Source organism: Pongo pygmaeus, chromosome 19 (genome assembly GCF_028885625.2).
Source record: "Pongo pygmaeus isolate AG05252 chromosome 19, NHGRI_mPonPyg2-v2.0_pri, whole genome shotgun sequence".
In the NCBI taxonomy this organism is placed as follows: domain Eukaryota; kingdom Metazoa; phylum Chordata; class Mammalia; order Primates; family Hominidae; genus Pongo; species Pongo pygmaeus.
Window position 1 is genome coordinate 53,305,276 of NC_072392.2, and position 23,910 is coordinate 53,329,185.

Consider the following 23,910-nt stretch of genomic DNA (forward strand, 5'->3'; position numbering starts at 1 on the left):
CAAGATACCTTTATGAATGTAAAAAAAGTGGGGCTTCTGAGTGTAAATTTATAAAATTATGTTTAATGGAAAAGATGTTGATTCTGATGTTTTTGAGCTTTAAGGTATGAAGGCTAATGATGAAATTTGTTTTTGGTGGGGCGGTGGGGCAGAGTCTTGCTCTGTCGTCCAGGCTGGAGTGCAATGTTGTGATCTTGGCTCACTGCAGCCTCCGCCTCCCGAGTTCAAGCAATTCTCCTGCCTCAGCCTCCTGAATAGCTGGGATTACAGGCATGCGCCCCATGCCTGGCTAATTTTTTGTATTTTTAGTAGAGACAGGGTCTCACCATGCTGGCCAGGCTGGTCTTGAACTCCTGACCTCATGATCCACCCGCCTTGGCCTCCCAAGGGGGCGTGAGCCACCACGCCTGGCTAATGGTGAAGATTTTAACAAATTGTCTTAGAACTTCAATAGGTAAAGAATCTCCTCGGTAGAACCTTTTATGCATAAACATTTTGAATTAATATACTGTGTCATGTTTTTAAAAAACACAGTAAAACAACTGAAATAACCACTATTACCAATGGCATATATTAATATTTTAGATATTATTCAAAGGAAATTATAGAGTATATTACTCCAGTAAAAGCTCAAAGCATGCTGGAAAGAATTAGAGGTGTTTCAAAAATGGAAAAATACGGCCGGGCGCAGTGGCTCACGCCTGTAATCCCAACATTTTGGGAGGCTGAGGCGGGTGTATCGTGAGGTCAGGAGTTAAGGACCAGCCTGGCCAATATGGTGAAACCCCATCTCTACTAAAAATATAAACATTAGCCAGGCATGGTGGTGGGTGCCTGTAGTCCCAGTTACTTGGGAGACTTAGGCAAAAGAATCGCTTGAACCTGAGAGTTGGAGGTTGCAGTGAGCTGAGATTGCGTTACTGCACTCCAGCCTGGGCGACAGAGCGAGACTCCATCTCAAAAAAAAAAAAAAAAGGGAAAATTACTTATCAGCTTATCCATCGTAATTCTGTGTATATGGCATATCTTATTATTATGCAATGGAATAAAACCATTATTAGAAACATGCCAGGTTGGTTGTCTTGGTATCGTTTATTAAGAAACAAAGATTGAAAATGAGTCCTGGTGGGCCGGGCATGGTGGCTCACGCCTGTAATGCCAGCACTTTGGGAGGCCGAGGCGGGTGGATCACAAGGTCAGGAGATCGAGACCATCCTGGCTAACATGGTGAAACCCCGTCTCTACTAAAATACAAAAAAAACTAGCTGAGCGTGGTGGTACACACCTGTAGTCCCAGCTACTTGGGAGGCTGAGGCAGGGGAATCGCTTGAACCCAGGAGTTGGAGGTTGCAGTGAGCCAAGATCATCCCACTGCACTCCAGCCTGGTGACAGTGAGACTCTGTCTTAAAAAAAAAAAAAAAAAAAAAAAGAAAGAAAATGAGGCCTGGCCTGGTGGCTCATGTTTGTAATCTCAGCATTTTGGGAGGCTGAGGTGGGAAGATGACTAGAAGCCAGGAGTTCAAGACCAGCCTGGGCAACATAGACCCCATCTCTACAAAAATTAGCCAGGTATGGTGGTATGTCCTGTAGTTCTAGGTACTTGGAAGTCCAAGATGGCAGGATGGTGTAAGCTCAGGAATTCAAGGTTACAGTGAGCTATGATTGCACAACTCTACTCCAGGCTGGGCAACAGAGTGAGACCCTGTCTCCAAAAAATCCCAAATTATTAGACTGGGCATGGTGGCTCACAGCTATAATGTCAACACCTTGGGAGGCTGAGATGGAAGAATTGCTTGAGGCTTGCCTGGGCAACATAGGGAGAACCTATCTGTGGGCAACATAGGGAGAACCTATCTGTAAGAAGTAAAAAAAGATTAACTGGGCACAGTGGCACATGCCTGTAGTTCCAGCTATTCTGCAGTCTCAGCTACTCAGGAGGCTGAGGTGGGAGGATTGCTTGCGTCTTAGAGGTTGAGGCTGCAGTGAGCCAAGATCACACCACTGTACTCCAGCCTGAGTGACAGAGTGAGACACTGTCTAAAAAGGACAAAAAGACAACCTTGCCAGTTGGCCAATTGTCAAAATGCTCTAATATAACCATTTTTTAATGACTCTTTGGGGGTTGGTTGTTTGTTTAGATGGGGTCTTGCTCATGTCACCCAGGCTGGAGTGCAGGGTATGATCAACTTCTGGGCTGAAGTGATCCTCCTGCCTCAGCCTCCTGAGTAGCTGGAACTACAGGCATCCCCACGATGCCTGGCTAATTAAAAAAATTTTTTTTTGTTAAGATGGAATCTCACTACATTTCCCAGGCTGGTCTCAAACTCCTGGTCTCAAGTGATCCTCTCACCTCATTCTCCCAAAGTGCTGGGATTACTGGTGTGAGCCACTGAGACTGGCCCCAGTCAGGGTTTTTATGTAAGAAATTTGAAATCTCGTATTTGTATTAGTAGCTAAAGTAACTTCTAGTTTTTACCTTAGATCTGGTCTATTTTTTATATAGAAGTAACCTGGGTAGCATTACGGTTTTTGTTTTCCTTAAATTATTTGTAATGGTCTGCTTAGAGTCCTTATTTCTAGTCATCGTATTTTGTTTTCTGTGGTACTTCTGACGTGTCTAGACTTTAATTCCTCAGAAGCTTATAATTTGAATTTTATACATTCATTAGCCCTTTGTTCTCAGGGACCTGTGTAGAACACATAGTTTATCCATCACTGAAATTTTTGGAAAGTAGTCATATTAAGCTTTTTTCCTATCTACATGACAAAATATATAAAGTTCAACAATCGCTCAGATTTACTTTGTTTTTATTTTTCTTGATATTGAAGTAAAAGAGATAGTGAACTCTGTTGATACCTCTGTTTCCAGAAAATAATTCCTCTGTCACCCAGGCTGGAGTGTAGTGGTTTGATCTCAGATCACTGCAGCCTCTGCCTCCAGGTTCAAGTGATTCTCATGCCTCAGCCTCCCAAGTATCTGGGATTACAGGCGGGTGCCACCACACTAGCTAATTTTTTTTTCTTTTTCTGAGATGGAGTTTCGCTCTTGTTGCCCAGGCTGGAGTGCAATGGCGCAATCTCGGCTCACTACAACCTCTACCTCCTGGGTTCAAGCAATTCTCTTGCCTCAGCCTCCAGAGTAGCTGGTATTACAGGCATGCGCCACCATGCCCCGCTAATTTTTTGTATTTTTAGTAGAGATGGGGTTTCTCCATGTTGGTCAGGTTGGTCTCTTGAACTCCCGATCTCAGGTGATTTGCCCGCCTCGGCCTCCCAAAGTGCTGGGATTTCAATAGGCATGAGCCACCGAGCCCGACCCCTAATTTTTATATTTTTAATGGAGACAGGATTTCATTTCACCATGTTGGCCAGTCTGGTCTCAAACTCCTGACCTCAAGTGATTCGCCCACCTCGGCCTCCCAAAGTGCTGGGATTATAGGCGTGAGCCACCACGCCTATGTTGAAAATAATTTCTGTTATAACTTTGAAACTAGTAGAAGTTGGAAGTAGATATATTGTGTTTCTTTTCCATCCAAGGTTTATTTGTACCTTTTTTGTCTTCAATAATATTTTTAAGAAACCAGGATAGAAAACCAACATGAAGTTCTCTAAAATGTACCAGGAGCAGTGATGCTTGCCTGTATTTCCAGCTACTGAGGAGGCTGAGCTGGGAGGATTGCTTGAGCCTAGGAGTTTGAATAGAGTCTGGGCAACATAGTGGGACCCTCTCTCAAAACAAGCAAAAAAATTTTTTAATTCTTAAAATGTGATTTTTTCTTCTTATTTTCTTACTATTAATTATTTTTTAGACAGAGTCTTGCTCTGTCACCCATGCTGGAGTGCAGTGAGCAGTCTTGCTTCATTGCAGCCTCCCGGGCTCAAGCGATCCTCTCACCTCAGCCTCCCAAAGGGCTAGGATTACAGGCATGAGCCACTGCATCCGGCCTCTTTTGTTTTTAAATGAAAACTTTTGTTTGGCAATTACTACTTGAAACTGCTTCTTAGAATGAATACACAAAGATTATTTGGGTACTATTTTCATGGTGAGTATTGTTCGGCAAATATTTTTGTTACTGCATTTAGACATTGGACTATTTTTTTGCTGTATTAAGGTGTTTTTATCCTGGATGCAACTTCCGAAGAAACTGATCAAATGTGTTTTACACACACACCCCCAATAAGAATGATTTTAAGTAGAAAAAAAGTGTTGCCGGCCAGGTGCAATGGCTCATCCCAGCACTTTGGGAGGCTGAGGCAGGTAGATCACCTGAGGTAGGGAGTTTGAGACCAGCCTGGCCAACTTGGTGAAGCCCCGTCTCTACTGAAAATAACAAAATTAGCTGGGAATGGTGTTTCATCCCCGTAATCCCAGCTACTCTGGAGATTGAATCATGAGAAGTGCTTGAATCTGGGAGGTGCAGGCTGCAGTGAGCCGAGATCGTGCCACTGCATTCCAGCCTGAGCAACCAAGTCAGACTGACTCAAGAAGAAAAAAAAAAAAAAATTACCCGGGCTTGGTGGCGTGTGCCTGTAGTCCCAGCTACTCGGGAGGCTGAGGCAGGGAGAACTGCTTTAACCCAGGAGGCGGAGGTTGCAGTGAGTCAAGAACATTCCATTGCACTCTAGCCTGGGCAACAGAGCGAGACTCTATCTCTCAAAAAAAAAAAAAAAAAAGTAAAGAAAGAAAAAATGTGTTGCCCAATGCCTTAGAACAAAAAAATTTTTTTGTATGTTCATGGATTCATCTATTATAATAGTTCTGGATGTTATTGAAGCTATTTGATGAATTAGTGATTTAATATTCAGTTATGAACTGTTAATACCTTTGGGACTTTAAAAACAAGTTATGGAGGACTACGCTAGAACCTTAATTTGTAAAGCCTTTGTTAGTTAATTTACATGGAGAATATAGACTATGGTATTCAAAATTAACACTCCTAAATTTTTTGTAAGCCAAGATATTCTTCTAGATAGTAAATAATATCTTGATTTTTGTTATCCCATTTAAACTGTAGAGAAATTCTGGGGAAAGCTTCTAAAAATAGCCCTGTCTCTACGTTTTATAATGTTTAATGTTTTTTGAAATTCATTTGTTACCCTTTTGGCCACAAGTCTTGGTCAGATCAAGAACTTTTTAGTTTAGTTGTCTCTGTGCATTCATAATGAAACATGTATAATAGTAACTAATTTAATTCAAATGTTATCTTAATAATTTTTCCAGTAGATTTTAGGAGAAGAAAAAAATTGAAGATGCTTATTTTGAACGTGGTTGTCTCCTGCAATTTTTTTTTTTTTTTTTTTTTGGAGATGGAGTTTCGCTCTTGTTGCCCAGGCTGGAGTGCAATGGTGTGATCTCGGCCCACTGCAACCTCTGCCCCCCACCCCTGGTTCAAACAGTTCTGCCTCAGCCTCCCAAGTAGCTGAGATTACAGGCTTGCACCACCATGCCTGGCTGATGTTGTATTTTTAGTAGAGACGGGGTTTCTCTGTGTTGGTCAGGCTGGTCTCGAACCCCTGGCCTCAGGTGATCCACCTGCCTCGACCTCCCTAAGTGCTGGGATTACAGGCGTGAGCCACCACACCCGGCCCTCCTGCAACTATTTTCATTTATGCTTTCTGCCAAGAAGCTTTAACTGTATTTGTCAGAATTACTTTTGACTAGCAGTGTATTATCATAAATGTTAAATCTTCAAGCCAGCCCAGTTGCATGTGCCTGTAGTCTCAGCTACTTAGGAGGCTTAAAATGGGAGAATCACTTGAGCCCAGAAGTTTGAGACCACCCTGGGCAACATAGCCAGACCCTTGTCTGAAAAACAAACACAAATATTAAATCTTCAAATTAGAAATATTCAGTAAATATGGCCAGGTGTGGTGGCTCACACCTGTAATCCCAGCATTTTGGGAGGCCAAGGCAGGTGGATCACTTGAGGTCAGGAGTTCAAGACCAGCCTAGCCAACATGGTGAAACCCCATCTCTACTAAAAATTAAAAAAATTAGCTGGGTGTCGTGGTGCGCACCTGTAGTCCCAGATACTTTTGGGAAGCTGAGGTGGGAGGTTCATTTTAACCCGGGAGGCAGAAGTTGCAGTGAGCCAAGATCGCCCTACTGCACTCCAGCCTGGGTGACAGAACGAGTCTCTGTCTCAAAAAGAAAAAAGGAGTTAGGAAATATATATAGAAATAGAAACGTGTAGATGTGTTTTAGACACAGGATCTCACTCTTTCACCCAGACTAGAGGGCAGTGACAGGATCATAGCTCACTGCAGCCTTGAACTCCTTGGCTCAAGAGATCCTTCCACCTAGCCTCTGAGGGTAGCTAGGACTACAGGCACATGACACCCGCCACACCCAGCTAATTTTTTGACATTTTGTAGAGACAGGGTCTCTGTGTTGCCCAGGCTGGTCTTGAACTCTTGGCCTTAAGTGATATTCTTGCCTTGGCCTCCCAAAGTGTTGGGATTACAGGCATGAGCCACTATGCCTGGCCAGTGAATATTTTTTATACTTAAAACATGGGCATGGTGGCTCACGCCTGTAATCCCAGGTACTCAGGAGGCTGCCTTGCTGATGTGTGAGGATCACTTGATCCCAGGAGCTTGTGACTGCAGTGAGCTGTGATTGTGCCACTGCACTGTACCTTGGGCAACAGAGCAAAACCTATATCTAATGGAAAAAAAAATTACAGCATGTAGGACGGTAATTATATTTGTTTTGTGAGTGGTTTATTTATACTATATATAAAGGCTTTTAAAGAGTTTGCTGTAAGTTTGGAACTGATTTGAGGAAAAAAGAACGAGTGAACTTTTGAGAAGTCTTATTATGGGAAATCTCTGTTTGAAGTTCCCTGACTTGTTAGCAAAATGAATACCGTGTTCATATATTTTTAAAATATATTTTAAAATACTGATTTTCTATTTAGATAAGCCATCACAAACTCAGAAAATGAACAAAATTCTGTTACCCTGGAAGTCCTGCTTGTGAAAGTTTGCCACAAAAAAAGAAAGGTAATGTCAACAAAATGATATTGGTAGATTAAATGGAATAATTTGCTTAATTGGACATCTTTATGCATATATATTGTATTTTAAAGCTGAGTTTTAAATTTTGAAAGCTTAAGAAATATGTTGATGGCCTAATTATAAAACTGATAACCTCTTTTGCCAACTCGCATATCTGTGTAGTTTTTCTAGTCTTTTAATAAGTGTCTGTACAAAACTTTCTCATAGGAGTCTGGAAATGGAGAAGCTGTGTTTTAGCATCTGGCATAAATTCAGTTGCTTTTTTACCATTTCAATCTGTTAGCGTATTTCTTAGCTATTTGTACCCATTGACATTTTAGATAAGGGCTAAGAGAAAGTGTTTTCCACAAGATTATCCTTTGTAACACTGCCCTCAGGCAAAGAAATTTTGTTGTCAGCGTTATTAGCCATTCACTTATTAGTACATTGCTTCAAATTTTTATAAGGTAAAGTTATTTCACCATAGAAACAAGTGTTAAGATGTTTCCTGGTCAACCGATGAAAGCCAACATATGTGCCTTTAGTTGCCTCAAGTCCTCGAGTGTTTCAAGAGGAGTAGGAACTGGTCTGGGTCCAGGGTCCCAGTGCTGATATTCTTCCAAGACCATAGGCCATACGGGCCTCAATCATTGGGAGGGAGTAGACTAAGGCACCTCGGAGGCAGCAGTGGAACTTTATTTTTGAAAGTTTATGTAAAGGCCGGTTGCCGTAGCTCACACCTATAATCCCAGCACTTTGGGAGACAGAAGTGGGCAGATTGCTTGAACCCGGGAGTTAAGCATCCTGGGCAACATGGCGAAACCCTGTCTCTACCAAAAATACAAAAATGAGCTAGGCATGACGGCCTGTGCCTGTAGTCCCAGCTACTCGGGAGGATTGCTTGAGCCCAGTAAGTCAAGGCTGCAGTGAACCATGATTGCACCACTGAGCTCCAGCCTGTGCGACAGAGTGAAACTGTCTCAAGGAAAAAAAAAAAATGTATGTAAAGTTAGGAGATATCACTCCTTGCCAGGTGCAGTGGCTCACGCCTGTAATCCCAGCACTTTGAGAGGCCAAGGTGGGCAGATCAAGAGGTCAGGAGATCGACTGGCTAACACAGTGAAATCTCGTCTCTGCTAAAAATACAAAAAATTAGCCAGGCGTGGTGACGGGCACCTGTAGTGCCAGCTACTTAGGAGGCTGAGGCAGGAGAATGGTACGAACCCGGGAGGCGGAGCTTGCAGCGAGCCGAGATCGCACAACTGCACTCCAGCCTTTATCACTTCTTACTCCTAACCTCCATACACGTTACAAGTGATATGAAAATCCAAGATACATTACTTAGAATAAGATATGAATATAAATATAGTCATTCTTATGTTCAAAAAAATGTATCAGGGGTAATCATTTTCCTGGAAGAATATACACAGCCAACTGCTAGTATTAGTCATCTCCGGAGCGTAAGACCTGGGGGTGGGTGAGAATTCATAGTTTTCACTTTATAGTCTCATAAAATAGAAATTTTTTTAGACTGTACGTATTCTATTTATTTTAAAAGAAGTAGCTGCTGTAAGATACTGTCATAAAGGTCTTCTGATCCTTCCAGTTTTTCTAGTATGCATTTTCAGTGTAACTAATCATACAATAACAGAATATTACTCAGAATATGATCATTGGTAGATAAAACCAGTTTTGTTTTTGTTTTTTTAAGGATGATGATCCTTTCTGTTAAACAACATATTTTAACTATATGGATTTACTGTTTCATAATGTAGTTGTTGACCATGGGATTATTAGTCATTTTTTTTATTTCTAATGGTCCTATTAGTCATTGTCATGTTAAAAAAGAACATTTAAGAGATTTGATAAAAGTACATGAGTTGAACATTTTAGCATGGTTTTTTTGTTGTTGCCAAAAAGCCTTACCAGAGAGATTTAGCATGCTTTTAGTTCTAAATTTCTAATATACAACTGTTTCAGATCACTGTTAGCTAAATATTAGATGTACTGTATCATAATTTCATTATGTTGGAGAAAACCTCAATTGCTTTAATATTTGGAATATAGGTATTTCGAATTTTTATTTTTGCTTCACAGTTTTCAGAACTATGGTTAGAATTTTAACATTCCATTTGGTGATCATGGCCTATCTCCCGTGTTTCCTATAGCTGTGATTAGAAGTTTTATTATAATTCTTATTGCTTATGTACAAATAAACATAAATTAATAATCTTTACCTTTGCAGGATGTAAGTTGTCCAATAAGGCAAGTTCCTAGAGGTAAAAAGCAGGTGCCTTTGAATCCTGACCTCAATCAAACAAAACCTGGAAATTTCCCGTCCCTTGCAGTTTCCGGTAATGAATTTGAACCTAATAACAGCCATATGGTGAAGTCTTACTCGTTGCTGTTTAGAGTGACTCGTCCAGGAAGAAGAGAGTTTAATGGAATGATTAATGGAGAAACCAGTGAAAATATTGGTAATTTTTTTTTTTTTACTAGATTTTATCACTGGAGATTAAGATGGTCATTGAAAATGATTGTACCAGTGTTCCTTCATGATAGTCATGGTGCTGAGTCTTAAAGCAAACAGTGAATTCACCTCCACCTCAACATTTTGTTGTGCAAATTTTCAAACATAAAGGACAATGAGGAGTATTTTATAGTGAACACCTATCTACTTACCTCTTAGATTCAACAATGAACATTTTATTATACTTGTTGCGTATTTATCCCCCTACCCATCCCTCTTTTCTTCCAACAATTGTGAATTCATCTTTGAGGTATTCATTCAACAAACACATAGGTGCTGGGGATGATTTAATTTAATCCAAGATGATTAAAACATTCAGTCCTATCCTCCAAAGTCTCACAACCTAGTGTAGGGAAATATACATGAAATATATCATTGCAGCAAAATGATGAGTGGCATAATACAGGTATATGTGAAGTTCAGCAGAGAAACACGTTGGAAGAAATAATCTTTGACTCTTGAAGTATTGTTTGAAGTTTTTGGAGAGTTACCATGAGTGAGAAGGAATTTGCCTAGCAAAGATAATTCTAAACAGCAACATTAGCATTTGCAAAGATGTGGGGTTAATGTTGTGAGTGTTAAAAAGAACATACAGTAAAAATGCAAAATTGGAAAACGTGGTCTGTATATTATTGCAACTTTAGTGTAATTCGTACCTCATTTGGGATAAATGTAGCATGTTTTATGTTAAGGGACCATATATCATAACACATTTTTGTTCTAATATTTGATTTATGAGAAATGTTTGTTAAATTTAGATGTCAATGAAGAGCTTCCAGCCAGAAGAAAACGAAATCGTGAGGATAGGGAAAAGACATTTGTTGCACAAATGACAGTATTTGATAAAAACAGGTAATGTTGATGAACAAGTGAGGCTCCCACAATGTTCTGGAAATGTTTTCATTCTGAAGCAGAATATAATTATTTATATTGATTATTTCATTGCCTTTGTTTCTTTTTATTCTTACGGATGAAAAAACAAATTTGCAAACACTGAATTTTTGTCTGTTTCATAGAAAACAATAATTAAGGAACTATTTGGATAGATAGCTCAGTTAAACTTACTTATTTGGCAAATATTTTCTGAGTGTCTACTCTTTGCCAGACACTGTTCTAGACATTAAGAAGGCAACAAAATCCCTGCCTTCACCATGGAGCTTAACTTTTAGTGGAGGAAACAGACCACCACCCAAAAGATCAATTAATGTCACTTAGTGATGAGTGTTGTGAAGAAAAATAGAGAATAAATGGTTACTGTTTTAGAGAGATATCCTCTGGGAGGAGGTAATATTTGAGAAGAGACTTAAATGGACTGGGCCCTACGTAAATCTTGGGGTTATGTGTTTATTAAAAATTAAGGAAGAGGAGCTGGTCATGGTGGGTATGCACCTGTAGTTGCAGCTACATAGGAGGCTAAGGTGGGAGGATTGTTTGAGCCCAGGAGTTCAAGGCAGCAATGAGCTATGATCATGCCACTGTACTCTGGCCTGAGTGACAAAGTGAGATCCCATCTTTTTTTTTTTTTTTTTTTAGGATGGTGTCTCACTGTGTCACCCAGGCAGGAGTGCAGTGGTGCAATCTCTGCTCACTGCAACCCCTCTGCCACCTGGGTTAGAGCAAGTCTCCTGCTTCAGCCTCTGGAGTAGCTGGGATTACAGGTGCGTGCCACCACGCCCGGCTAATTTTTTGTATTTTCAGTAGAGATGGGGTTTCACCGTGTTAGCCAGAATGGTGTCGGTCTCCTGACCTTGTGATCCGCCTGCCTTGGCCTCCCAAAGTGCTGGGATTACAGGCATGAGCCACCATGCCTAGGTGAGACCCCATCTTTTTTAAAAAAAGAAAGAAGGCCGGGCGCAGTGGCTCACACCTGCAATCCCAGCTCTTTGGGAGGCTGAAGCGGGTGGATCACGAGGTCAGGAGTTTGAGACCAGCCTGGCCAAGATGGTGAAACCCTGTCTCTAGTAAAAATACAAAAATTAGCCGGGCACGGTGGCGTGTGCCTGTAATCCCAGCTACTCAGGAGGCTGAGGCAGGAGAATCGCTTGAACCCGGGAGGCAGAGGTTGCAGTGAGCCGAGATCATACCACTGCACTCCTTCCTGGAGATCATACCACTGCACTCCTTCCTGGGTGACAGAGCAAGACTCTATCTTAAAAAAAAAAAAAGAAAAAAAAAAAAAGAAAATCATGTATAATCATTGTGTACCTCTGTGCATTTGGTACAGGATGGCAAGAAACACAGACTTATAATAATTTCTGCAATTTCTATTTGGAAACGAAATATTTTAGTGAAAATATCACCAGTGAAAGAATGTCTGGGAAGCAAATCCAGCATTTTTTCTTTTTGAGACTGGAGAAAGAAACCTATGCCGTCATTTCTTGTAGCAGGCTGCGTGCTGGTAGTTAACAGTTTATTGTCAGGTATAGGACAAAGAACCAGGGAAAGTAACTAGGCCATTCTTCCTATTGTTTATTTTTTATTTATTTGTTTATTTTTGAGACGGACTCCCGCTGTGTCACCCAGGCTGGAGTTCAGTGGCATGATCTCAGCTCACTGCAACCTCTGCCTCCTGGGTTCAAGCGATTCACCTGCCTCAGCCTCCTGAATAGCTGGGATTACAGGCACCTGCTACCATGCCCAGCTAATTTTTGTATTTTTAGAGAGATGAGGTTTCACCATGTTGGCCAGGCTGGTCTGTAGCTCCTGACCTCAGATCATCCACCTGCCTCAGCCTCCCAAAGTGCTAGGATTACAGGTGAGCCACCGTGCCCGGCCAGTGTCTTCTTAAAGTCAGAAATTTTATTGTGGATCGAAGATTTAAATGGAAAACAGTAGAACCATAAATGTACTAGAAAATAGTGGTCATGTCTGTGGGGGAAACAATTAGAATGAGGCGCATTGGACTTCATCGATGCTGTTAATTGTTCTATTTTAGGCAGCATGGGGTATGTTCTATTTTCTTTTTCAATCACTGTACCTGACACATATGTTTACACATTTCTTGTAAGAAAAAGATAATACTTTTATTTTAAAGAAAAAGTGCCGAGAAGAAACTGGGAGAATTTCCCCACAGCAGCTTATTTTGAAAATATTCATCCGGGCGTGGTGGCTCACGCCTGTAATCCCAGCACTTTGGGAGGCTGAGGCGGGCGGATCACGAGGTCAAGAGTTCGAGACCGTCCTGGCCAACATTGGTGAAACCCCATCTCTACTAAAAATACAAAAATTAGCTGGGCGTGGTGGTGTGTGCCTGTAGTCCCAGCTACTCAGGAGGCTGAGGCAGGAGAATTGCTTGAATCCAGGAGGCAGGGGTTGCAGTGAGTTGAGATCACGCCACTGCACTCCAGCCTGGTGACAGCGAGACTCTGTCTCAAGAAAAAAAAAAAAAAAAAATTCCAAACTATAGGAAAGTTGAAAGAATACTAAAGTCATTTAATATCCACATACCCTTCATCTAGATTGTATCTTTTGTTAACATTTTGCCACATTTGATTTATTTATGAGTATATATTTTATTTCTCTGCTGAACAATTTGAAAGTTGGCTTTATTCCTCATTTATAAACTCTCTTGTATGTATCTCCTAAGAACGAAGACATTTTCTGGTATAACCACCGTACACTTATGAGGAAAATTAAAATACAAATACAATACTATCTCCCCAGTTGACCTCAATAATGTCCTTTATAATTTGTCCTGTCCCCACCCCGATTCCATAGCTAGATGTCATAGTTCTTCAGTCTCCTTCAATTTGGAATAGTCCTCTAGCCTTTCTCCCTACCTTCTGTGACATTTTTCCCCCAGTATAGGCCTGTAGTTTTGCAGAATGTATCTCAATTAGGACGTCTGTGATGATTTCCTCTTGATTAGCTTCAGGTTAAACATTTTTGGCAGGGATTCTAATGAGGGATGTGTTGTTTACGTACTACATCACAGACAAAAGGTAATATTAGGTTTGATCACTCAGTTAAAATGCTGTTCACAATATTTCTCCATTGTAACAGTACTTTTTTTCCCTTTTATATAAATCAGCATATAATTCTTATGCTAATACATGAAGCTGAGTAAATATCCATTTTCTTCCCATAGCCTTTCACTCAATAGTTTTAGCATCGATTGATTATTTTTGCTTGAATAAATTATTCCTTTGGCAGTTGGAAAATGGTAATTTTCTAACATTTCTTCCACATTTATTTGCATTTTTTTATAAAGAAGAGCATTCCTTCTCTGCTCCCACTGCTTCACTTGACTAACCCTAAAAATATCTATGTGTGTGTGTATATATATATATAGACAGACAGAGAGAGAGAGAGAGAGAGAGAGAAACAGGCAGGCATGGTGGCTGATACCTGTAACCCTAACACTCTGGAAGTCCAAGGCAGGAAGACTATTTGAGCCCAGGAGTTTGAGACCAGTCTGGGCAACATAGCAAGACCTCGTTCCTAAAAAGAAAAAAAAAATTTTTTTTTAAGTTACATGTGAATTTAAAAAGAAGAGCATTCCTTTCCTCAGCTTTGATATTTTAAAATCAGTATGGATTAACAAATTCTATTTATCCAATTAGTTTTAATCTATTGATACTGTTATTTTAATGCTCAAATTGTCTCATATTTGGTCAGGAGGAGCCCTTCTAAGTAGGCTTCTGTGTCCTGTTTTGTTGCTGCTATTTTTCCTGATTTTCTAGAATAGTAACATTTACCAGAATCACCTTCTCTTTTTTTTTTTTTTTTTTTTTGGAGACGGAGTTTCACTCCTGTTGCCCAGTCTGGAGCGCAAAAGCACGATCTCAGCTCACCGCTACCTCTGCCTCCTGGGTTCAAGCGATTCTCCTGCCTCAGCCTCCCGAGTAGCTGGGATTACGGGCATGCGCCACCATGCCTGGCAAATTTTGTATTTCTAGTAGAGACAAGGTTTCTCCCTGTTGGTCAGGCTGGTCTTGAACTTCCGACCTCAGGTGATCCTCCCACCTCAGCCTCCCAAAGTGTTGGGATTACGGGCATGAGCCACTGCGTCCGGCCTACCTTCTTCTTTTCTTACCTCTGCTCTGAAGTTGTGATTTCTTCAAGGAGTCCTGATTCCTTATGGAAGAATAGTATTTTTAAGCCAAAATCTGCATGTTAGATGTGTAAAAATTGTTTTTAAAATCTCACAGAGGGCTGAGTGCAGTGGCTCACACTTGTAATCTTAGTACTTTGGAAGACCAAGGTGGGAGGATCTCTTGAGCCCAGGAGTCTGAGGCTGTAGTGAGCTATGATTGTGTCACTGCACTCCAGCCTGGGTGACAGAGCGACTGTCAAAAAAAAAAAACGAAATCCAGTTAATTCCTTGAAATAATAACCAATATTCAAAAGCCATATAGGAAAAGAATGCAAAGTTGAACAAAATAAAAATCAAAAACTTCTTCAGAAAACAAAAAAGCCACCATAACCAAAGTCAAAAATGACAAGATGGGGAGAAATTATTTTCAACTTGTCTTTCAGGTAGATACCTCATTCTTGAATGTAAACAGGTCATACTAATTTTAAAAGACCACTGCCCAATAGAAGAATGGGCAAAGGAAACAATAAAAAGTTTACCAAAATAGATATATATGGTTCTTAAACAATTAAAACGATAAAACATCTGAATTAAAAGTACACTGAGATGAGTTTTTTCACTTATCAGATTGACAGAGATCAAAAAACTTGATAAAGCACTTGATGAGGCTGTGGGGGAAAGGTCTCCACATACATTACAGATAGGAGGGTGCATTGGATTGTAGGTATCAAATGTACACCCACAAAATGGAATAGTATGTATCTATGTAAAAGCATAAGGAAGCTCCTTTGTGATTTAGAAATACATGAATTTATTACCTATTTGAGTAAAGAAATTAGTTTTTAAAGAGTTGAATGGCTTTGCTGATGTACTATTGAAGTTGACTAAATTTAAGTAGTACAGCATAGAGAAAAGACAAAAATTCTTAAGTGTCAATCATTTGGTTTTAAGAGACTTTAGAGACAGACACCTGGATTCATTTGCTAGATCTGGCTATTTACGGTTTGATTTGAAGGCAAGTTATTTAACTTTTCTTGCCTCAGTTTTCTCTTCTGGCAGTGGAGTAATAGTACATAGTTCGTAGCATTGTTGGGAAGATTAAATGAACCATGTAAAATCTTTATAATAGTGCCTGGCACATAGTGAACACTCAATAAATGTCAGCTGTTTTTATCTAATAGAATTTCTCTAAGAGTGATGAAGAGAAGCCAGTTTCTTGATATATACAGTTAATTACTGAGCATGGTTGAAGAATGGTGTTTAGTAGTGGTTACTAGTGTTTAAAGTATGGAAAAAATAAATTATACATAGACACATACGTACACATACCTTAAAACTATATTGTGTGAATATATTTGAATTATTTGATTCAATTAGTATTCCATGAAGTGTTTATTGAGCACCTATATGTGCCAGGTGCCCCCAGAATTCCATAGTTACCAGATTCGTCATTATAATAATCAGTTTACTGGTCAAGTATAAAAGTAAAGGATTCTAGTTCAAACAATTACAGTAGTTAAAAGTAACAGAATTCTTAGTGTTTCTCTAAGACAAGCATTGTAACACTGTTATCCTATTTTTAAAAATACAAAGCCTGGGCTGGACGCGGTGGTTCACGCCTGTAATCCCAGCACTTTAGGAGGCCGAGGTGGGTGGAACAGGAGGGCAGGAGTTTAAGACCAGCCTGGCCAAGATGCAGAAACCTGTCTCTACTAAAAATACAAAAATTAGCCGGGCATGGTGGCACGCGCCTGTAATCCCAGCTACTCGGGAGGCTGAGGCAGGAGAATCGCTTGAACCTGGGCAGCAGAGATTATGGTGAGCGGAGATTGCACCACTGCACTCCAGCCTGGGTTGCAACAGAGCAAGACTCCGTCTCAAATGAATAAATAAATAAAGCCTGTACTTACGCTTTATATTTAATGTTGACAACGTACCAGGTTTTGAGACCTCAGGCATATTATACTTTACATGTTTAGAGTTATATCTGAGTAGCTACAGTAATGAATTCCTAGTAATACAGTTTTTAGTGTACCTCATTAAAATTGCTTTCATCAGGAATGGAGTGTAGGTGTATTTTTAAAATCTTGTTGGGTATGTAAGCTAGTTTATAAATTTAATAAATGGTTTTAGTATAAATCTAAAGATGTAGAATTTGTGTACTTATAGTAATAACACAGGTTACGTTAAAGTATATGTGTTTGTCTAACAGGCGCTTACAGCTTTTAGATGGGGAATATGAAGTAGCCATGCAGGAAATGGAAGAATGTCCAATAAGCAAGAAAAGAGCAACATGGGAGACTATTCTTGATGGGAAGGTACGGACTACTTAGAAAGTTGAGCACGTTATAGTTATGAACTCCCGTTTTTGATTGATGTTTTCTTCCCCAAATGCTAATTCATGTTGGAAGTAGAGTCCTTTGGTTTTTGTACTTTAAAAAACACAAGTAAGTGATCTAGTCAGAGCATTTAACGGAGGGTATCATTCTTTTTTTTTTTTTTTTTTTTTTTTTTTTTTTTTTGTGAGGGGGAGTCTTGCTCTGTTTCCCAGGCTGGAGTGCAGTGGCATGGTCTTGGCTCACTGCAACCTCCACCTCCCGGGTTCAAGCGATTCTCCTGTCTCAGCCTTCCGAGTAGCTGTGATTACAGGTGTGTGCCACCACGCCTGGCTAATTTTTTTTTATTTTCAGTAGAGGCGGGGTTTGACCATGTTGGCCAGGCTCGTCTGGAACTCCTTACCTTGTGATCCACCCACCTTGGCCTCCCAAAGCGCTGGGATTACAGGCATGAGCCACTGCACCCGGCCACACAGAAGGCATCATACTTCGAGAGCCAGACTGCCTGATTCAAATCTCTGCTCCTAGCTATGTGGCGTTTGGCAAGTTACTTATCCATGTCTCAGTTTCTTCACCTGTAACATGAGACATAAAATTGATGGATTAGATGAAATAATAAAATATTTAGTACAGTGCCTGGCATACAGTAAGTGCTCAATAAATGTTAACGGCTATTTTAAATTCTATTCATTGTAATGGCAGGTAATAAGGGATGACTAGTGATACGTTTATCCAGAAATCTGCAGAATTTAGATTAAGCATACTTAAAATAACTCTTTTAAGAGATGAAGAGGAATTCATACATTTCTTAAATAGGTAGATTCAAAACTAACGATGTCTTTTATTTCTAAATATGTTAGGTCAGTGTACCATCCAATGCAAAATCTCATAAGGATTTTTTTAAGCCTTAAAATTAGTTCCAAGTTAATCTAGAAGGACAAGTATTTAGTAATAGTAAGAGAAATTTTAGAAAAATATTTTGAGAATTTTTACGTACCAGTTGTAGTATGATATACAATATACAGTAGTACATACCATAAGGTTAAGAGAACTTAAACTCTATGGTATAAGCATAGGAATAGACAAGCGTATCATTCAGGCATAGTCCTGAAATAGTTTGATGTATATTTGAAATTTAGTTTATGATAAAGGTGGTGGTATAGCTATGTGAGAAAGAGAAACTGTTCATTAATTGTGACAACTCTTCTCCAGTCATCTGGAAATAATCTTAGACCTAATACATTCTGGAAGGCTCATAAACATGTAAAAATGAACATTCATAGGCATGGAAAAAAAATAGGTGAATGTTAATATATTGCAGTGAGGAAGACCCTTCTAAGGATGATTTAAAAGTAAGAAAGCATAAAGTAAAAATTGTCGGGTTAAAATTAGTCATTTTTATACTGCAAAATATCTAAAGTTACAAACAAATTATGGAATGGGGGAAATATCTGTAACACAAAATGCTAATATGAATACATAATATTGTGAATTATAAAACAAGAAAAAGATACGCAGTCTAATAAGAAATATGTGTCAGGGACTATCACGCAGTTCTTAAAAAAACAAATATAGATGGCCAGCAAACTTTTAAAGCAGTACTCAACCTTATTAGTACTCAAAGGCATGCAAATGCAGAGATAACTACTTTTGAGAGTTCAACAAAGATTAAAAGTTTGACAGTTTCTAGTGTTTTAGGGATGTGAGGACACATATACTCTCAAATAATATTTTGATGCAACAGTAAGTTGGGGTCGGGCTCAGTGGCTCATGCCTGTAATCCCAGCACTTTGGGAGGCCAAGGCGGGTGGATCACCTGAGGTTATGAGTTTGACAGCAGCCTGGCCAACATGTCAAACCACATCTCTACCAAAAACACAAAAAATTAGCCGGGCATGGTGGCAGATGCTTGTAGTCCCAGCTACTTGGGAGGCTTAGGAATATTAACTTGAATCTGGGAGGCAGAGGGTTTCAGTGAGCTGAGATTTTGCCACTTCAACTTTATCCGGGGAGACAGAGCAAGACTCTGTCTCAAAAAAAAACGTTGATACAGTCTTACTATAGGGCAGACTGGCAATATATATAAAGTTAAAATTGTATATTTTAACAGTCCAAGGCTGTGGTGAGCCATGATCGTGCCACTGCACTGAAGCCTGGGCAACAGAGGAAGACCCTGTCTCAAAAAAAAAAAAAAGGGCCAGGTGCAGTGGCTCAACACCTGTAATCCCAGCATTTTAGGAGGCTGAGGCGGGCAGATCATGAGGTCAGGAGTTCAAGACCAGCCTGGCCAACATAGTGAAACCCCATCTCTACTAAAAATATAAAAATCAGCCGAGTGTGGTGGCACATACCTGTAATCCCAGCTACTCAGGAGGTTGAGGCAGGAGAATTGCTTGAACCTGGGAGGTGGAGGTTGCAGTGAGCCAAGACCACATCATTGCACTCCAGCCTGGGCAACAGAGTGAACCTCCATCTCAAAAAAAAAAAAAAATGTAAAAAGGGAGTATAGGGCCAGGCGCGGTGGCTCACACCGGTAATCCCAGCACTTTGGGAGGCCGAGGTGGCTGGATCATGGGGTCAAGAGATCAAGACCATCCTGGCCAACATGGTGTCACCCCATCTCTACTGAAAATACAAAAAATTAGCTGGACACAGTGGCGAATGCCTGTAGTCCCAGCTACTCTGGAGGCTAAGACAGGAGGATCGCCTGAACCTGGAAGGCGGAAGTTGCAGTGAGCTGAGATCATACCACTGCACTCCAGCCTGGTGACATAGTGAGACTTCGTCTCAAAAAAAAAAAAAAAAAGGAGTATAAAAAAATCTTTACAGAAGAATGACAATATAGAAAAAATAGAAAAGTCTCCATTTTCTAATCACTATAGTAATATTTGATTTGGGCAAGAAGCAATCCAGATGCAACCATTAAGTAAAGATTATTATGGGACAGAATATTCACACAGTTTCTATCATTCCATAGATCACTTGTTAATTACAAAAGGAAAAAGAGCCCGGGAACGGAGGCTCACGTCTGTAATCCCAACACTTTGGGAGGCCGAGGAGGGCGGATCACCTTAGGTCAGGAGTTTGAGATCAGCCTGGCCGACATGGCAAAATCCCATCTCTACTACAATTACAAAAATTAGGCAGGCGTGGTAGCAGGCACCTGTAATCCCAGCTACTTGGGGGGCTGAGGCAGGAGAATCGCTTGAACCCAGGAGGTGGAGGTTGCAGTGAGCCAAGATTGTGCCACTGCACTCCAGCCTGGGTGACAGAGTGAGACTCATTCTCAAAAAAAAAAAAAAATGCCCTTATTCTTAGCAGACATATTCTTAGCAGAAATTAGGGGTAAAGTGCTATGAAATCTGCAGTTAACTCTCAAATTGTACAGGGAGAAAATTTATTAAAGTCAAAAAACATGAATATTCATAGATATACATATATGTGGGGGCAGGTAGGGAGGGACGCACAGACAAAATATGGCAAAATGGTAACAACTGGTGATCACTTAACTATTCTTGCAACTCTGAAAAGTTTAAAAAATTTCAAAGGTATATTATTTTTGAACTGCTCAGGAGGTTTAAATTTTTGAGTTTTTAAAATAAGCAATGAATTGTGAGGAAGTCTGAGAAGCCACAGACTTAAGAGATAAGATGAAAAATAAGGAAAGTAGAATCACAGTAATAAGAGGAACAGAGTTTCAAAATGCTGTGATCAGTCAGTAGCTTCAATGCAAAAGAAAGTTAAATTAAGGACCAACTCAGTAAAGACAACTGGATTCAGCAACTGGTAAGTCAGTGATGACCTAGGGTACAGGAGCTTCATTGAAATAGTAGAGTTGGGCCACACGTGGCCCACACCGATAATCCAGCAGTTTGGGAGTCCGAGGTAGGTGGATCTCTTGAGGCCAGGAATTCAAGACCAGCCTGGCCAACATGGTGAAACCCCATCTCTACTAAAAATACAAAAATTAACCCGATACAGTGGCGCACCCCTGTAATCCCAGCTACTCAGGGGGCTGAGGCATGAGAACTGCTTGAACCTGGAAGGCGGAGGCTGCAGTGAGCCGAGATAGGGCCACTGCACTCCAGCCTGGGTGACAGGGGAAGACTCTGTCTAAAAAACAAAAAATAGGCCGGGTGTGCTGGCTCATGCCTGTAATCCCAGCACTTTGGGAGGCCGAGGCAGGCAGATCACGAGGTCAGGAGATCGAGACCATCCTGGCTAACATGGTGAAACCCCGTCTCTACTAAAAATACAAAAAATTAGCTGGGCGTGGTGGCAGGCACCTGTGGTCCCAGCTCCTCGGGAGGCTGAGACAGGAGAATGGCGTGAACCTGGGAGGTGGAGGTTGCAGTGAGCTGAGATTACGCCACTGCACTCCAGCCTGGGCGACAAAGTGAGACTCCCTCTCAAAAAAAAAAAAAAAAAAAGTAAACTGGGTATGTACCTTTAGAGGTGGTGTACATTTTCAGCATTATACGTGAATATAAATGAGTGGCAATAGTTACTTTGGTCCACAGATTTTTGGTATCTTAACTAGTTTTGGATCTCTTCCCCTAAAGGATTGCCTGTTGAACGTTGTTAGGAATATAAGTACTGAAGGCAAACTGCCTGGGTTTGAATTTTGTACTGTCCCTTGCACCCTGCCTGGCTTCAAATCCTAGCTCTGCTTATTAAGTTCTTTTAAGGGGATGACCTTTCAGCAAATGTCTTAGCTTCTGTTTTCCCAAGTAAATGGACACAATAGTTGCTACCTTGTGAAATATTCATGTAATTGACCAGTGTTTACCAAGTAGCATCGGTGTTTAGTTTCAGTCATTGCTGATTCTTCCGTTGGACTGTGAGGGGGTGTTGGGGTGGGGGATGGTGTGTGTGTGTAGCACTTAATTGCCTGCCGAAAGGAAAAGATACTTTTGATAACCGACAGGCAGCTTTTCTCTGCTTTTGTGTCAAAAGGGAAGAAGGGAGTTTGGAGAGGGAAACGAATTCTCTGTAACACTAAGCTCTCTTCCACAAAAACAGAGGTACATAGAATGTGTAATAATTTACAGAATTTCTAGACTTCAACGATCTGATTTTTTTTAATTTATTTTTATTTTTTCAGGTTGAGACTGAGCTAAAGTTAATCTGTGGCAATGTTCTGGATCTACTGGACAAACACCTCATTCCAGCAGCTACCACTGGCAAGTCCAAGGTTTTCTATTATGAAATGTAGGTTCTATACTAAAAATTAACAAGTGTGCTTCAATAAATTTAAACATTCTCAGGAATAATTGGCTTTGTTTCTTTTTTTCTTAGACATTTCATATTATTTTCCTTATTAAATATAACCAAAAATCCCACAGAAATTAACTGAGGAGCCTCTAAATATCAACAAAATTATCACTTGATGGACTGGAATTAAACAAGCAAATGATTCTAAGAAATGGTACAAGTGTATTAATCATAAAATTTCTACATGAAACATTCAGCCATTCTAGACCATTTCTGTCTGTGCAGACTCATCTTTTCCTGTTCTTTGCAAAGCCCAGCTAGAGCAAGCAAGTTCCTCCCAATGGGTTTTTCCCATCTCTGGTTGCTTGGCTGGCTGGGCTTCCTCTACAAACCCCCTTCCTTTCCCCTAAGCAGGGCCCGGTGTCCCCATCCTGCGGGGTTGAGCTCATGAGGGGATCTGACCAGGAGTAACTATTCCTGGTGCTATTGTCGTTGTCCTGTTTCATGTGGGAACATGGCTGCTGGCTCTACAGAGATTTGGCAGGTAGCAAGGAGGTTTCTTTTCAAATCTTCCTTTGGAAGTCAGACTTGGTGAGGATCTTATGCCCACCTTTTCCTAGCTCTGTGGTGTCAGGCAAAGTCTCAGTTTCTGCAAATTGGGGTTAAGAATTCCTACCTCACAGCAAGCAGTCTTTTGATAAATAAATAAGATCTTAAGTGTAAATGATTCCACTAGAAATTGCACAATTCCTTTGGTCTTCATCCTGGAGGTCCACTGACAAGCCTCATGCAAACCTGTGGCCCTGTTCCTAAAGTGTTTTGATTCATACTTTCGAATGGCCTCAGGATGACCTTTTATAAAGTAAAAATGTGAGGCAGCCACATGATATCCACTGACCCAGTGAGGCTGTTTTACTGGATAGAAGAGGTTTGAGGAAGCACTTTGGGGGGCCGAGACAGGCAGATCACTTGAGGCCAGGAGCTGGAGACCCGCCTGGCCGACATGGAGAAACCCCATCTCTATTAAAAATACCAAAAAAATTACCTGGGCATGGTGGCACATGCCTGTAATCCCAGCTACTTGGGAGACTGAGGCACAAGAATCGCTTGAACCCGGGAGTCAGAGGTTGCAGTGAGCCAAGCCGAGATGGTGCCACTGCACTCCAGCCTGGGCAACAGAGTGAGACTCTGTCTCAGGGGAAAAAAAAAGGGTGGGGGGAGGGTTTGAAAAAATAGTAGCATGTAGTTATGTTTCTACAATATTTGCTATATATAAGGATTTACCAACCTCTTGCATTAGCTACTATCCCCTACAGCAGTTGCTGTAGGAAAAAAACATCAAGTTCTGAGCTCCTACTGTTTGCCAGGCATATTCTGAGATGATCACGTTTAAATCTCAGAGTTACCCTGCAGAGCAGTCAGGGTATCACTGCCTGACAGATGAAGAAGCTGAGGCTTACAGCAGTTCAATGACTTACCCCAGGCCACATAGATGATGAGTGGGAGAGCCCAGGTCTGTCTGTGAGGTATAATGAAATTAGCATAAACCCTCCACATTGGCGCCACTTGCATAAATTAACATATTCTCTCACAGAAAGTATTTTATTGGGCATAACATTTTATATCTTTTACCATTTAACATTAGTTGTGGATCTTCCCATGTCACATAAATATGCCTCATTCTTTTTGGATAATATGATTACTAATGAATGGATTTACTATCATTCGTTTAATCAATACTCCTTTTGATGGCCATTTTAATTGTATTTTTTCGTTTTGCACAGATTGATGTAAT

General features: G+C 40.5%; 1 pseudogene; it reads left to right on the plus strand.

Annotated features, from left to right (window-relative positions):
• LOC129017573 (polycomb protein SUZ12-like) overlaps positions 1-22,193 on the plus strand; it is a 46,767-nt pseudogene extending 24,574 nt beyond the window's left edge.
• Positions 22,194-23,910: the final 1,717 nt, after the last annotated feature.